This window comes from Lynx canadensis, chromosome C2, assembly GCF_007474595.2.
Source record: "Lynx canadensis isolate LIC74 chromosome C2, mLynCan4.pri.v2, whole genome shotgun sequence".
Taxonomy (NCBI): domain Eukaryota; kingdom Metazoa; phylum Chordata; class Mammalia; order Carnivora; family Felidae; genus Lynx; species Lynx canadensis.
In genome coordinates, this window is record NC_044311.2 from 96,696,000 (window position 1) to 96,711,080 (window position 15,081).

At 38.6% G+C, this 15,081-nt stretch overlaps 1 protein-coding gene across 2 annotated transcripts in view; it reads left to right on the forward strand.

The window, feature by feature from the left end:
- The window catches only part of LOC115523726 (limbic system associated membrane protein), a 649,474-nt gene that overhangs the window by 388,639 nt on the left and 245,754 nt on the right, over positions 1-15,081 (forward strand). The window lies entirely within an intron of this gene.

The window sequence follows — 15,081 nt, forward strand, 5'->3', positions numbered from 1 at the left end:
CTCAGCTCAGAGCCTGGAGCCTGCTTCAGATTCTGTGTCTCCTCTCTCTGCCCCTCCCCCACTCATGCTCTGTTTCTCTCTTTCTTAAAAATAAATAAACATTAAAATTTTTTAATAAATAAATAAATAAATATGGCTGGATGCCAAGGCGGTAAGTTAAGAAGGAAGAATAGAAATGCCAAAAAAATTATGTTTTATAAAATTTGTGGAAACATGAACAAAGTCTATTTCACACACAGAATGGGAATGACTCTCTGGAATAGAAGAAGGGTTTCACCGTGGAGGGGATGTGGGACAAGGCTTGGAAAGATAAGTCAGAATTTTTCAGGTAGTCAAAGGGAGATGGGAGTCAAAAGAAAGACATGGAGAGGTAGAGGATTGGCTAGAATGTTCAGCAAGTAACAAGTAACCTGTTTTAAATTAAGGAACCAGAGGAATTTGAGGAAATGAAGCTTGGATAATCACTTAACACAAGTATATGATGCGCTTTGAATACCTTGCAAAGAATATTTGACTTTAGATGTGGGGTTGGGTAAGTAAGGATTTTTGGAGGGGGGTGAAATGATTAGAGGGATATTGTATAAAGGATGCCAGGTGCAGTGACGAAAAGATTGAGTCTATATCACTGATAGAAATATTTGCCTGTATGTAAGATTTTTTTGTTTTGGACTGAGATGGCAGCCTTTTCTTTCTCTAGTTTATTTGTAATGCATAACATTGTGCTGTTTCTGAAAAAGGATCATAATCTTTTAAATGTATTTGTTGGGAGAGTAGTCATCAGTATAGAGCAGTGCATAGAGGATTTCCTTGAGGGCATCAGATGATTTTTTTTTAACTTGCTCAACTGCAAAACATGTCCCAGAGGATAGGAACTGCATTCTGGCATCAGTTAAGTATTTGAGAATGGCTGCATAAGAAAGAATAAATAAATCAGGACTTATTTCTCAGCCTTTTCCAACGGAAGATGATTTGGACAACTCCGACCTGAGCAGCATTCTGTCACCTGCCTGACTGGTGTATGAGTGAGCCCTGGAATTGTCACTGCATGGTAATGTCTGGAATATGAGAAGGAATGAGACTTGCGGAGACACAGGAGGAGCATTGATTGTTCTTGTCTTTATTTCATATGTCTTTTGTCTCTCTTCATGTCTGGAGCACCTTTGTTCTGCCCTTGGAAGTTCAGAAAACACTTCTTGGCTTCCCAGCCATTACCATTTCTTTTCAGGGTTGCTGCGGGAGAAGTATCTGACGTTGCTGGGGTGCTGGCAGACTCTATCTGTTGTCATTCCTCCGTCTGCTCCCGTCTCCCAAACCAGGGCCTTTGAGCTCTGCTCCTCATCTAATCTGTGCCTCCCTACCTAACGACATCCACTAATGTGCGCTAACAGATGTCTGAGGGAAAATTAGCCGTGGTGTCCAAATCAATTAGACCAGAGTTGCTGTGTAGGAACAATTGCTCTGTAGGCTGTGTGGGCTGTATTTTTTTTTCCTGTTTCTTATTTTCCAAAGGTGAAGTCATGTAGCCCAAGCTGAGATTCCCTGCTCCCTATTTTCCACTTCCAGGCAGTCTACCTCAATGCTTAATGGGTTCTGAATGGACAACCAGATGGAGATGCCTCTACTAGGTGCAGGCTCCCAGCAACCAAGTTAAGAATAGGAGGGCTGTATTTGCCCCAAAGGCAATGCAGCCCAGAATAAGAGCCATACGAGCTTCAAAAATACAGCTTTGGAATGTGTTTTAAATTCTAAGAAATGTTATGTTAGTGGGGTTGCCTTATATGACTCTTTAGAGAAAGACTCCATATGGATGAAGAATGGCTTGAGTAGCAAACACACCTACTTAGCCCATCAAAAGGGGTTTCTCTTTCCCATTTCCTTATACAAGGGTCAAATCCATCAAGAGTATGAGTAAGTGGATAAAAAGAGCTCTCCTCTGAAGTTAGACAAGCCTAGACTCTGACTCTGTATCCTGTGGGACTTTGGGAAGCCCTAAACTGGAGCCTTGGTTTTTGTTTGTTGGTTTGTTTGTTTGTTTGTTTGTTTTCCTCCTGAGAGTGATGCTGTTTACTTTGCAGCATGGTTAATCTCTCTGAACCTCAGTTTAATTTTGTGTGAAGTGGGTATAATAATAATAACCTACATTGCAAGAACAACCTGGTAATTAAATAAGACATTCTTAGAACAAGGCTTGCTCTTATATGCATGCTTGATAAATGATAGCCATGTGAGCATCATCTTTTCCATTATGCTTCTCAGAAACGCTGAAGCAATATTCAATTTGTGCAGAATTCCTACCTTTTGTACTTTTTAAAAACCTCCTCCCCACAAACAAGCATTCTGAACTGTCTGTGGCTTTACACTTTTTTTCTCTTATGTTACTCTATTCTCATATTCTCCCAGGTATGCCATCTCTTCCCGAACTATGGTCACCAAACCCCTACCGCTACTGCCTTCATTCTGTAATTGTTTTCCGCCAGTGTGCAGGACACACTCGCTGTGATTGTCTATGTACTTCTGTATTGTGAAAATAGACACTGGTTCCCAAAATAGAATGAAATGTAATAATACAAATTAATAAAGAAATGCTAAAGAGAATGAAGGGCAATATTTGGAGGCAGCTGTAGAAAGAAGTTCAATTTTCTATTATTGTATGTGTTCACATTTGGAGTTTCATCTTGCTTAGGCTAGAAAATTCTTTAACATAATTAATAACTGCCTTTATGCTGTGCATAATCTTTCTATATTCCATCACTTATTTATGTATTCCATTTTAAAACTAGGAACCTTTGTGAAGCCCTCTTCAGGCAATCTCTGTATATGGAATGATCCTATATCCAAGAACCTCTGACATTTACGCTAAAGCTTTTTTAGAATTGGCAGCCTGTCTTTTTTTTTTTTTTCTTCCATCTGGGCATGTAATCACTACAGGGCATTTACTCTTTCAGGGGCAATTTCTATTGTTAAGGGGAAACAGAAAGAAATGCAGTCTGAGCCTTGCAGGCTCACCTCCTGTCCTATACACACAGGTTTTCTTCTCATGACCCTCCAGTGCTTCTCTCTGGATCTGGCCAACCAGTGTTATGAGAGTTGAGGATTTTGATAAGTGAATAACCTCTCGATCAGAAAGTAGTGGGTTTGTTTTATCTTTTAAAAATTGCTTGTTTTGTTTTGGATTAGGGTTTGGAGTTTTTGTTGTTGTTTTTTAAGTAGAATTACGTTTCTACTTTGGGTTACTAGCTGTGGCTCAGAAATAGGGAGCTGCCAGACTCCCCATCTCAGTCTGTCCCCATTTTGTGCATGAAGCAGTTCCCCATGAACACACAAATATCACACTCAGCTCTGTCAGATCAGCTTCATGGCCACATTTATCAAAATTATCCCAGAGTCCCTTGCAGAGGCGAATATTAATAGGGTTCATTTAAAACCAAGAGTGTTACTAATGCCTTTTTCTATGTGCTAAATGGGAGGAAACAAGAATTACACAAACAACAACAACAAAAAAGGCAGGGTTGTTAGAATAGTTAATAAGGCGAGGTGAAATCTTTGGGCAAGGGGAAATAACGCTGAGCTTTCAGAAATCTTGATACATCAATTTACATATTATTATTCCCATTGCTTTCCATCCAGAAAGCAGACAGCATTTCTCTCAGTACACAACACACTGCCAGGTAATCAGCCTGGAGTATTTCCCCTGAGAACATTTTGTCTGTCCATGTATGTAAAGAATTCTTACTTTGTGATACTGAAATATATGGGGAATAATGTTACCTTTGCCCTAAGTTAGTAAAGAAGGATCAGGGAAATAAAGTAGAGGAATCTATGAAAGGGTAGGTGGAAAAACATTAAGAATGGATTATTTCCATTTTGTCTCCAATCATACAGTGCCATTTGCACACAGGCCAGCTGTTATTGGCAGGTCTGCTTTGCATAGCAGCAAGCTAACATAGTGGTGTTCCTGGTAAGTTTTGTTGGATAGTATTTCACGCTGTGATTCTGCTTCAATGCCAGGAAATGCCATTTTGTTGCCTGGTGCTGAGATGACATCTGCTTTGAGTTAGGTAGATAGTGGCATCACTCCTCCCTCAAGCAGAGTAGAGAATCAGAAGCACCTTTTCATGTCTGTTGGCATTAAACTGACTTTAATAATTATGTGTTTTGGCCTGCCAGAACCATCATGGTTCACATTCTACATGGAGAAAGGTAAACTTCTGCAAGAACCTGAATTAGAATTTTTTAATTAATTAATTTTTAAAAAGGAAAACAGTATCTAGATATGGATGTTTAAAAAGTAATGGTAATAGGTAAAATTATCCCTTATCATTTTTTTTTAATTTTTTTTTTCAACGTTGATTTATTTTTGGGACAGAGAGAGACAGAGCATGAACGGGGGAGGGGCAGAGAGAGAGGGAGACACAGAATCGGAAACAGGCTCCAGGCTCCGAGCCATCAGCCCAGAGCCCGACGCGGGGCTCGAACTCCCGGACCGCGAGATCGTGACCTGGCTGAAGTCGGACGCTTAACCGACTGCGCCACCCAGGCGCCCCCCCTTATCATTTTTTAATTAACTGGAGCAACATCCCAAGGAATGAAATTAATCTGCCTTATGGAGCTGTTTAAGAACCCGAACCCGGGGCGCCTGGGTGGCGCAGTCGGTTAAGCGTCCGACTTCAGCCAGGTCACGATCTCGCGGTCCGGGAGTTCGAGCCCCGCGTCGGGCTCTGGGCTGATGGCTCGGAGCCTGGAGCCTGTTTCCGATTCTGTGTCTCCCTCTCTCTCTGCCCCTCCCCCGTTCATGCTCTGTCTCTCTCTGTCCCAAAAATAAATCAACGTTAAAAAAAAAAAAAAAAAAAACCCGATCCCATAGTTAATTTTACTCTCAGACTAGAGACACAAGAGTAATTTGATTTCATGGTCAAAGTCTCTATTGGGGAAGCTGCCATTGTCTTTGAGAAAAATGGGTCATGCCATCTATATTTACCAGTAACATGGTAAGTCATTGTCCTTTTTTAGTCTATCCAACACAACCGTCTACAGCAGTTATTCTCAACCAAAGGTGGTTTTGCCCCCAAGGGATATTTGGCAACATCTGAAGATATTTTTGATTGTTACAACTGGCCATAGGATGGGGGAAGGAAGAGCTACTGGTATGTGGTGGCTAGTGGCTAGGGGTGTTGCTTAATATTCTATATATACATAAGACAATTCTCATAAAAAAAGATTTATCCAGCCCATAATATCAGTAGTGCCAATATTGAGAAGCCATGCACTAGAAAGATGTTTATAAAGGTATAAAATTTCCAAACATATAAGGAATAGACTGAGACATTGGATCATTACCCTCCTGGAGCTTCTAGCAGGGGAACATAGCTATTTCTGTAACACTAACAGAAGGATTACCTTCCTTGTTCTATAAGATCATCCTTTGGTAACAAGCATTCATCTCTGAGAGACAGACAGACTGGATAAGAGAGAAAGGAACATATTGTCAGGTCAATTGACTCAAAGTTTATTAATAGACTGCCAAATGCCTATAGAGAATAAAGAGTAGGGGTTAAGAGTACAGAGTCTTAAAATAGAAATTAGCAGACCTAGGAGTCTAACCCAGGTTAACTATGTAACACAGTTTCCTCATCTATAAAATGGAAATATTAATGGTACTTATCTCCTAGAAGGGTAAAGAGGATTCAATGAATTAATATGTGCAAAATACTTAGTAAGTGCTTGATAAATGTTAGATATTGTTCATATTACTTAACATTTTCTCATAGCAGGAACATAAGAACAGGTGATCCTAATGAGACCTGAAACCGTAAAAATCCTAGAAGAAAACACAAGCAGTAATTTCTCTGAGATCAGTCATAACAATATTTTTCAGATTTCTCTCCTAAGGCAAAAGAAACAAAGACAATAACAAACTATTGGGACTACATCAAAATTAAAAGCTTTTGCACAGCGAAGGAAATCATCAACAAAACAAAAAAGGCAACCTACTGAATGGGAGAAGTTATTTGCAAATGATATATCTGATAAGGGGTTAATATCCAAAATAACTACAGGATTATGTACCTCAACACCAAAAAAGCAAACAATTTGCTTAAAAAATGCACAGAGGACTTGAATAGACATTTTTCCAAAGAAGACCTACTGATGGCCAAGAGACACATGAAAAGATGTTCGACATCACTCATAATAAGGGAAATACAAATAAAAACCACAGTAGATATCACCTCAAATCTGTCAGAATGGCTAGAATCAAGAAGACAAGAAACAAAAAGTATTGGCAAAGATGTGGAGAAAAATGACGCCTTGTGCACTATTGGTGAGGATGTGATTAGTACAGCCACTGTAGAAAACAATATACAAGTTCCTCAAAAACTTAGAAATACCATATGATCCAATAATTCCACCATCGGGTATTTATCCAGGGAAAACACTAACTCAAAAAGATATATACACTCCTATGCTCTTTGCAGCATTATTTACAATAGCCAAGACACGAAGGCAACCTATGTGCCCATCAATAGATTAATCAATAAGGAAAATGTGATTCACACACAATGGATTATTACACAACCATGAAAAGGGTGAGACTGTGCCATCTGAAACAACATGGATAGATCTAGAGTATATTATGCTGAGTGAAACTCTGAGGACCTTGATTTCACAAAAAAAAGAGACAAATTGGAGATAGAGGTGTTTCATCCATTTGCAGCTAAACCTAGGACAAGCATGTTTGATACATTGATGTTTATTGCCAGGCAACTGTGTAATTAAAAAATCTCTTATTGTTATATGCTCTACCTTTGATTATTTTTTTAGGATCAGTTTACCACTTTGTTGAGTAGCAAAGGCCTTAAATACCATGTGAACATCAAAAAGACAAGAAATAACAAGTTCTGACCCTGATATGGGGAAAAAGAAACTCATGTGCACCGTTAGTGAGATTATAAATGGTACAGTCATAATGGAAAAGAGTATAGAAAGTTCCTCAAATAATTAAAAATAGAACTGACATCTCTTTTGCTATGATCTGAATAGGACAGTGCTAGAAACTGAATAAATTCATTGAAATGTCAAAAGACATACATACACACACACACACACACACACACACACACACACACCATGTGACCTACTTTACTCCAGACACTTTAGAGTCTCCAAAATGATCTCATGGGAGATCCTACTATGATCTTCTCCATCTGTACCATAAGTGTTCAAAAGAGTATTATTATTATTATGTTATTAATAATAATAATAATAGCTGATTTGAGTGCTTTCATGGCCTTTTGAGGAATTGCTAAGATAGTAATAACGATGGAAACACAGGTCTTCAAAGGACCAATCAATATAATAAGAACAGTGGATACAAAAATAAACAAGTGTTGGCATGTATGTCATGTACATTTCAAGGTTATGTGTGCTTTAATGTGAAGGGGAAATGAATGGATGGATTTTTGTCCAGATGAGCTGCACCCAGGAAGCAGTCATTTCTCCTTGCTTATCTGAAGCAGAGAGTTGGAAGACAAATTGCTCTCATCAACCTCTCTCTTCTGAATTCTTCTTCTCTGATCTGCATCTCTTAAGTCCCATCCTGGCAGCAAGAAAAAGGCTTTGAATTCTGTGCTATTTGTAGAAATGCTACAGTGAGGTCAGAATGACAGTGTTTTGCCAGAGTTCCCCTCCCCTCAGTTTGAGTTTCCAAAGGTAAGACAAAACCATCCATACCCAACACACATTTGCTTTCTCTTTGGGTATGTTGTTCCACTGCACTAATTTCAGCAATTTCCATTTCCTTCTTTTTAATTCCACTCCCAATGAGCAGAGAAGGGCACCAGGACAATTTTTTTTCCAAAAAGAAGCAGGGTAAAGAGTTACTATTACCTGGAGCATAGGGACTCAAGATGAGGCAGAGCTTTGGTGATGTACATTGAGGGCAAAAGGCAGGACTTTGAAAGGTGAACCTTACAGAGACAAGCTGGTCATTGAAAACTAAATTGCCAACTTGCCTCCAGTGAACAAATGCACCTGCCATTCGTAATGCAGCCAATTTGCTGTTTCTACTTTTATCTCTCTCATGCAGCAGGCTCCAAACTCTCAAAGGTTTTCTTGTGCCTCTTTTTGTGATGCCCATACCATCAGGACTGTTAGATAGAGGCTGCTATGAATGCATTTTATTCCCACCTTCTCTCCCACTCATTGCGTTAAAATAAATTGAGACAGTAATATTCATAAAAGAAGTAAAGTTCTAAGGAGCAACAGCTCTTCCTCCAAACTCTAATGCTACTGGAAACTGTCCAGCTTTTCAGGATGGTGCATGGCATCTACATAAAATGCAGACACTGGAACCTAGCCACCAAGGAAGAGATGCTCTGTGCTGTGAACACATTACTTAGGCATGAAGTAATGCTCTTAATCCCATTCTCCAATTGTGAATAATAGTTTCTGGAGAAAGACTTTGTTTGAAGAGTGAAATTTCACAAGCAAGGTCTCATCCTCAAAACATTTTTTCCATGTGCGGAAATGTTTGATAATGAATGATCATCAGGTGACTCTTTTTAATTACCTAAACAGGAGGAAGAAATACCATCTTTCCATAAAAAGGATTCAGAGTGACAAATGTAGATTTGCTTATTTGAAAACATCCAGTTCAATCATTTCCAAAAGATTTAATTATTTCAACATGTATTGTTCAGTTTTCACAATAGCTTACATTGCTCAACCCCAAAAGATGCTTCCAGTTACAGCCTTCTAATTCTCTACAACTGGTTCTCTGAAGGCACCTCTATACATTTAAATATAGGCCATTTCATACCCTGACAGGAAATAAAGACCTTGGAACTGCATCAAATTAAACTTTTTTTTCCACTCTTGCATGAAAACCTGAAGTAATATGTGAAATATTCTAATGCTGCCTTAAGGTTGGTATTTTAATTGCATAGAAGAGAAATTATTCAATTATGGTTTTTCCAATCAACTATAACTCTAACCCAATATAAGGGAAGATCTCGATCATTAGTCTTATGGGGAAAATGAAAAGCATTTGTGTAAAAGTTCTGTTCTGGTGCCCTCCCCTCCCTTGCCTTTGTGACTTACACTTCTGTATCTTACTTTAGACCTACCAAATGAATTGCCTTCAATTAAAATTAGCAGTGCTGAGCAATTGTAGTATACATCTCAGAAGGGGAGCTGGCCTTTAACTCATCTGAGAGCAAACACATTAGAAATAGAAAGCGTTTAGTGTTATCACACTATTGAAGAAATAAATACCATCGAGATGCTTTAGTCTACTCTTCAGAGAAATCACAGATTAAAGTAGATAGAAGTTACTGATCATCATTACCTCCTAAAAATATATTTCCAGAGAGAAATCTTCTGTCTTCCTCTCATTCATTCATTCATTCATTCACTTATTCCCTCTTGTATTCCAAAAAATATTTTAAACCACTGTCCCCAACATTCCAGTCAGGTGGCACTAACATGTTCAATGATCAACAACATTTATTATAAGCATATACTATATATTCCAGGGATCTAGTTAAATATTTCACAAACATTAATTATGTTGTTTAATACTTGACAGTCTTATGAAATAGGTTAAATGTCTCATTCTGAAGATGAGAAAACTGAGTCAAAGTTTTTCCCAAGATTTAACAGCTAGTAAATTGAGGAACTGGGATTGGATACTGGCCAGGGTTCAAAACCCAGTGTCTAATCACTAAATTATAAAATATATGTATATTTTATATATATATATATATATATATATATATATATGTATATATATATACGTATATATATATATATATATATATGTATTGAAAGAGATGGTTCTTACTCTTATATGTCTTCAGACATTTCTGACTTATTCGTTTCATCAGAGCATTTGTCACTCTGACATCTTTGACATTAGACCCTTGACCTTTATATTCATGGGTACTGAGAAGCATTAGCTATAGAGCTGTGTTACTGAACTCAAGGAGCAGCCCTCCTTATTGATTTCTAAAGCTGTATCTCCCATAGAATAAGCTTAAACCATGGAAGTTGGGCAGAATCTTTTTATATAAGATACTATTGACCTATATACAAGATTAATCCTTAAGTCTCCAGTTAGTGTTACAACATGTGCTAGACCACATATAATTACAAAATCATGGGACATTTTCTAGAGCCTCACATGAAAATCAGTCCTGTTACCATATAGTCCTGAGTCAATTTTATCTTCCTTTTTTGCTGTCTGAAAAAAATTACTTAAAAGAAAATATCCTAAGCATATATACCCAATATACTTACCCTAAATGATTAAGTTAATCCTTACATTTATCCTGGAATCTAGAAAATTGGCATCTGTTATTTTTAGAGATGAATACACCGAGGTATAGAGAGATTTTTGTGGCCCGAGGGAGCCCTACTGGGAATGAGAGGAAGTAGGGAGCTCAAAATCTAGGTCCCCTTGAAGCCTTATATTTAGTGAATGGGCTGCTTTTAGATAACTCTGTTTACTTATGTGGGTCAGATCTTATTCTCTATTCAGAGTCACACATTTTCAGTATGTTCCCCTCACTATTATCCTGAAATTCTCCCTGGTTGGCCTTAAAAATAACTCATGTACTGGAAATATTTTCAGTGAAATTCCTTTATGTTTTTCTTATGAAGGAATGATTGTATAATAATGAGGCCTGCATAATGCTAAATATAGAACCCTTTCACTATGGGAAAGCTAAGGACAGACCCCACCCTTGTTAGAAACCTTATTTGTCCTGATAAAGTATGATTTTGTATTTAAGTAAGGGAATAAAACAGAGGGCTCTGAGTCCTTGCATTGATTATGTAACACAGTTTCCTTAAATAATTCTTGAGGCATTGTCCTCCTCCTCTAGCTGGGGGGAGGGGGAAAGAAAAAAAAAACCCTGCAGGTATAAAAGATACCAAGACAGAGGGAAAGCCAAAAATATAACCTAAGACTCATGTATTTCCAGGCAGCTGTGCTATTTACTAGCAAGCATATGCAAATGGAGAGAAATTTGGTTATAGTACCTGGAGTACAAAATAAGCATTTTTAGTACAATATTTCCTCAGGCAATTTCTAGAAATATCTTATACTGTTCCATTATCTCTATAGTTGTGAATAGAGGTTGTGACTCTCTTGATGGGAAATGCCATTTTGCTAATTCAAATAATATTCCTTACACTGTATTTGCTTAGATTTTACAGAGCATTTGCTCTTCACACGGTGAATCTTATATATAAGATTATAAAATTCAAACTTGAGAGTGCCACATTTCTAGGATATATGATTTATGGGTCAGGGGTCTGGAAGCAGGTACCTCCAGGTTCTTAACACTAAAGGCTTACAATCAGAAGTAGGTGTGCAGGTAGGAAACTTTCTGAAAGGTGGCAAAGACAAAAACAAGGTACAGAATTAGGCCAGCATCCATTTCTGACCCTGCAGTATGGCTTTAGTACCACAGAGCAGAAGAGAGACTTATATGTGTCTTATAGATGAGGGCCAGTGTCAGACATGGAAGGCTACAGCTGGTCAGAAAATTTAAAAAAAAACAAATGGATGAGTAGACTGCAAGATTAATTGTGTAGTCATTAGACATTGACAATCAAAGTCTTCACTGAATGGAAAAGGAGAGGATGTTCATTCAATAGCCATAATTCACAAAATGTGAAAGACCTCGAGAGAACATCATCCCCTTTCCAACTTCAGGACAGTACACTTCTAAATAAAGGTCATATTGTTTACTCTTCTTAATGATGTTTTGATCAGAGTAATCAATGCTAGCTGCTTTAGATATTGAGGACTCTTGTGGCTTATTTCTTCCTTATGAAGCCCAGTTCATAGCCCCTGCTACATAGCAGCTATGCCATCTGGACACATATCACCACAGTTGCCATCACGAAACAGGAAAGAGCTGGAGCAACATGCAAACATTTCTTGACGGCCAGGCCTAGATGTGGCTTACCTCACTTTCCTCAACATTTTATTGGGCCAAACCTAGTTTTATGGTCCTAAACTAACCACGGGAGCTTGGAAAATGTGGAGAAACACAGACACTTGCTGAGCATTAATAGCCTCCTCCACAACCTCCAATGACGTACTAGACAATGATTAGGGAATCCCATTCTAAAGAGCTCTGAATGCTATGAGCACACACATTCATGCCTCCAGGAAGCAGATGGAGTAAAGGATGAGATCCATGATGCCCTGACAACATGCAAATACAACTGACGTAAGACATGTCTGAGCAGACGGCTAGTTTGGAAGCCAAGGAGTAAATGTTGATGTGTTTGTCTTTTAGTTTTACATTGTGATATAGAGAATGTGGCATTTCAAATATTTTAATAAAGGTTGTTAAATAGAAGAGGGTCAATCTGCACGGGGAAATACACACATCCGTGTAAAGTATCTCTTCATTTCCCTGCCGCTTTTTCCTTCCCTTGACTAATTGCTACCATTTTAATGAAGCAGTTTGAAGTTCCCTTCATTCTAGTATAAGTGAAATGTTCCTATTACTCTCATTAGGATCCATAAACCAAGGTTTACTTTGAGTCGAACAGTTTAGCATCTGATTGAGTGACGGAGGAAGGTTATAAAGTTTTTAATGTGTGAATACTAGATTCAGGTGTCAGAAACAGAGTATGTAACAGTTATACACATGAATGTCCTAATCCCTAACGATGCTATCAACTACCAGCATAGCAGATTTCTGTTGGGCTGATAATTTTTCTTTTTTACAGTGTTTTAAGACACTCCAGAAACATTTGTAATAATTTACTCTACTTTGTAATTAGATTTAGTGATTAGAATCTTGCTCACTTACATAGCTGTTTTCCTTTAAATGAATGGCACCAGCTGGCTTATAGCTGAAACCTGATCTGACTCTCAAAACTATCAGAGGGGCCAGCATAAGGGAAAGCCTGATATGTTCTGGTGCTTCATGAAAAGTTAACAGAGGGAGATGTTTTATAATCTTTACACTCTTTTATATTTCTACTAACACATATATGTGTATCCACATGTTATGTACTATATACTATATATATATATACACACTATACATATATATATACTATATACACTATATGTGTATGTATGCACACATATAGGTTAAATATATTGGAGATTTTGAAGCTCAGCTACTCTGGGGATACATTCAATTTACAGGACATGGAAAGAGGCTGACATTACCTTCTCTCATATAACCTCTAAGCATTAGAGGAAGGAAGCTAAAAATTTTCAGTTTTGGCTTCAGCTGCTTGGGCTATTTTACCATCAAGAGAAATGTGATGAAGGTATAATTAATGGAAAAAAGCATTAGCAAAAGGCAAAGAAAGCAAAGTAATCACAAGTGGCTCTGAGTATTAATTGTTTCCATGTAATTTTACGCATGATATTGAAGATTCAGTTAAGTTATGCATTCACTCCCTTAGCATACACTTAGTGAGAAGCCACATCAGGGTAGGCACTGTGTTTTCAGGCCAGTGTGACAGGTGTGAGTGAGTCTGACTCGTGGAAATCAGGGATCCTTAAGGACAGTCTCTTAGGCCCGAATCATTGCCAAATGAGGTTAAGTGACTTGCCTGAAGCCAAAGGGAGGACAGGTAGAGTAACAGAGGGTGCACTTTCCCTTTCCCCGTGGAATAAAAAAGGGGCAATGTGGACTGAGAATCAAGAATACTTCTGATGGCCAACAGGCCTGATTCTCAGTCCATCTGGAGCTGTTTGGAGCTGATAAAAACCCAAGAATCCCACTCACTGCTGCAGCACGAGTCTCTGCCTCGTGTGGCCTATGGTTTGTTAAGAACAAAACAGCCATAAAGTCAGCTGCCTCCAGACAATTGAACGGTGGTGGACAAGAGGACTGACCAGGCCAGTGTGCCTCCAACTGCACGGCCACCGTGACCACTTCATAGTGTTGCCTGACCCAGGCTCTATGGGTAAGATGCTAGCCCTGCTGGCTCCCCGGGCAATATGAAATTCAGAGCTGATGCAGAGCCAAATAGGAGAGATTCCTCCTGCCCCCCTCACTGACTGTGGCTGATTTGTACCCATTGTAAGTGATGTGTATAGTCTTTTCTTCCCAGCCTTGCCCTCTTTGCCCAGCATTTTTTCTTGATAAGAACTCAGAGTTTAACTCATGATTAAAAGCACCCCTTGTTGGAAGACAGGGTCAGCAGACACACTGTGTTGTATAAGCACGCGCGTTGTGAGAGGGAGACGAACAGAGTCACAGATGGCCGTGCTGCCTCAGAAATCCCTGGCCTGAGAGCTCCAGCCTCACAGCACGTTCCCTGGAGACTGCTCTTGGGGAGGGAGGATTGATCTGTGCTCCTAAACAGAGGTGTTGTGCATGTTTATGTGTGAGACTGGAAGTCAGGTGGAGGATTTTGATAGCCAGTGTTTATTTCCTTAGGACATGGAAGTTTGAATAAAACATCATGGCAGGGTGCAGAAGCCTAAGCAGAAATCTTTGACATTTTCTCCATAACATGCCTAGGGCTTTGAACAAACAGTGGGGACCCGAGATGCCTCCGTGTCTAACTTCACATTTAGCTCAAGATTAATGAGACTCACCCCATTCAGGATTTATTTGTGGAAGCAGGGAAAGAGCATTCCTTCTCACCACCACCACCTGCCCCCCTCTTGAGTTTTAAGAGAAGGGAGAGTGAAGAGAGACCCCATTTTGCATTGGCCAAATTGAGGGAGATTGGTCAAATTTATCTGCAATACAGGCGGTAAATGAGGCCTGTGAAGATGTCTCTACATTCCACTGTAAAAGTGTTCATGCTTTTGTAATTACAGATATAAATATTACCAGCATTTTTTTCATTATATCCTTATAGCACTTTTAATGGATCGTCAACATGGTCAAAATATCCCATAACTGCATTAATGGCAAATATATCTATTTTATATATATATATGTGTGTGTATATATACACAATGTGTGTGTATATATATAATTATATATATAATGGATATATATGTGCATATACATATATATAATGGATATATATTATATATATATATTATATATAATGAAATTGTGTAGAATATTATCCACATCCATT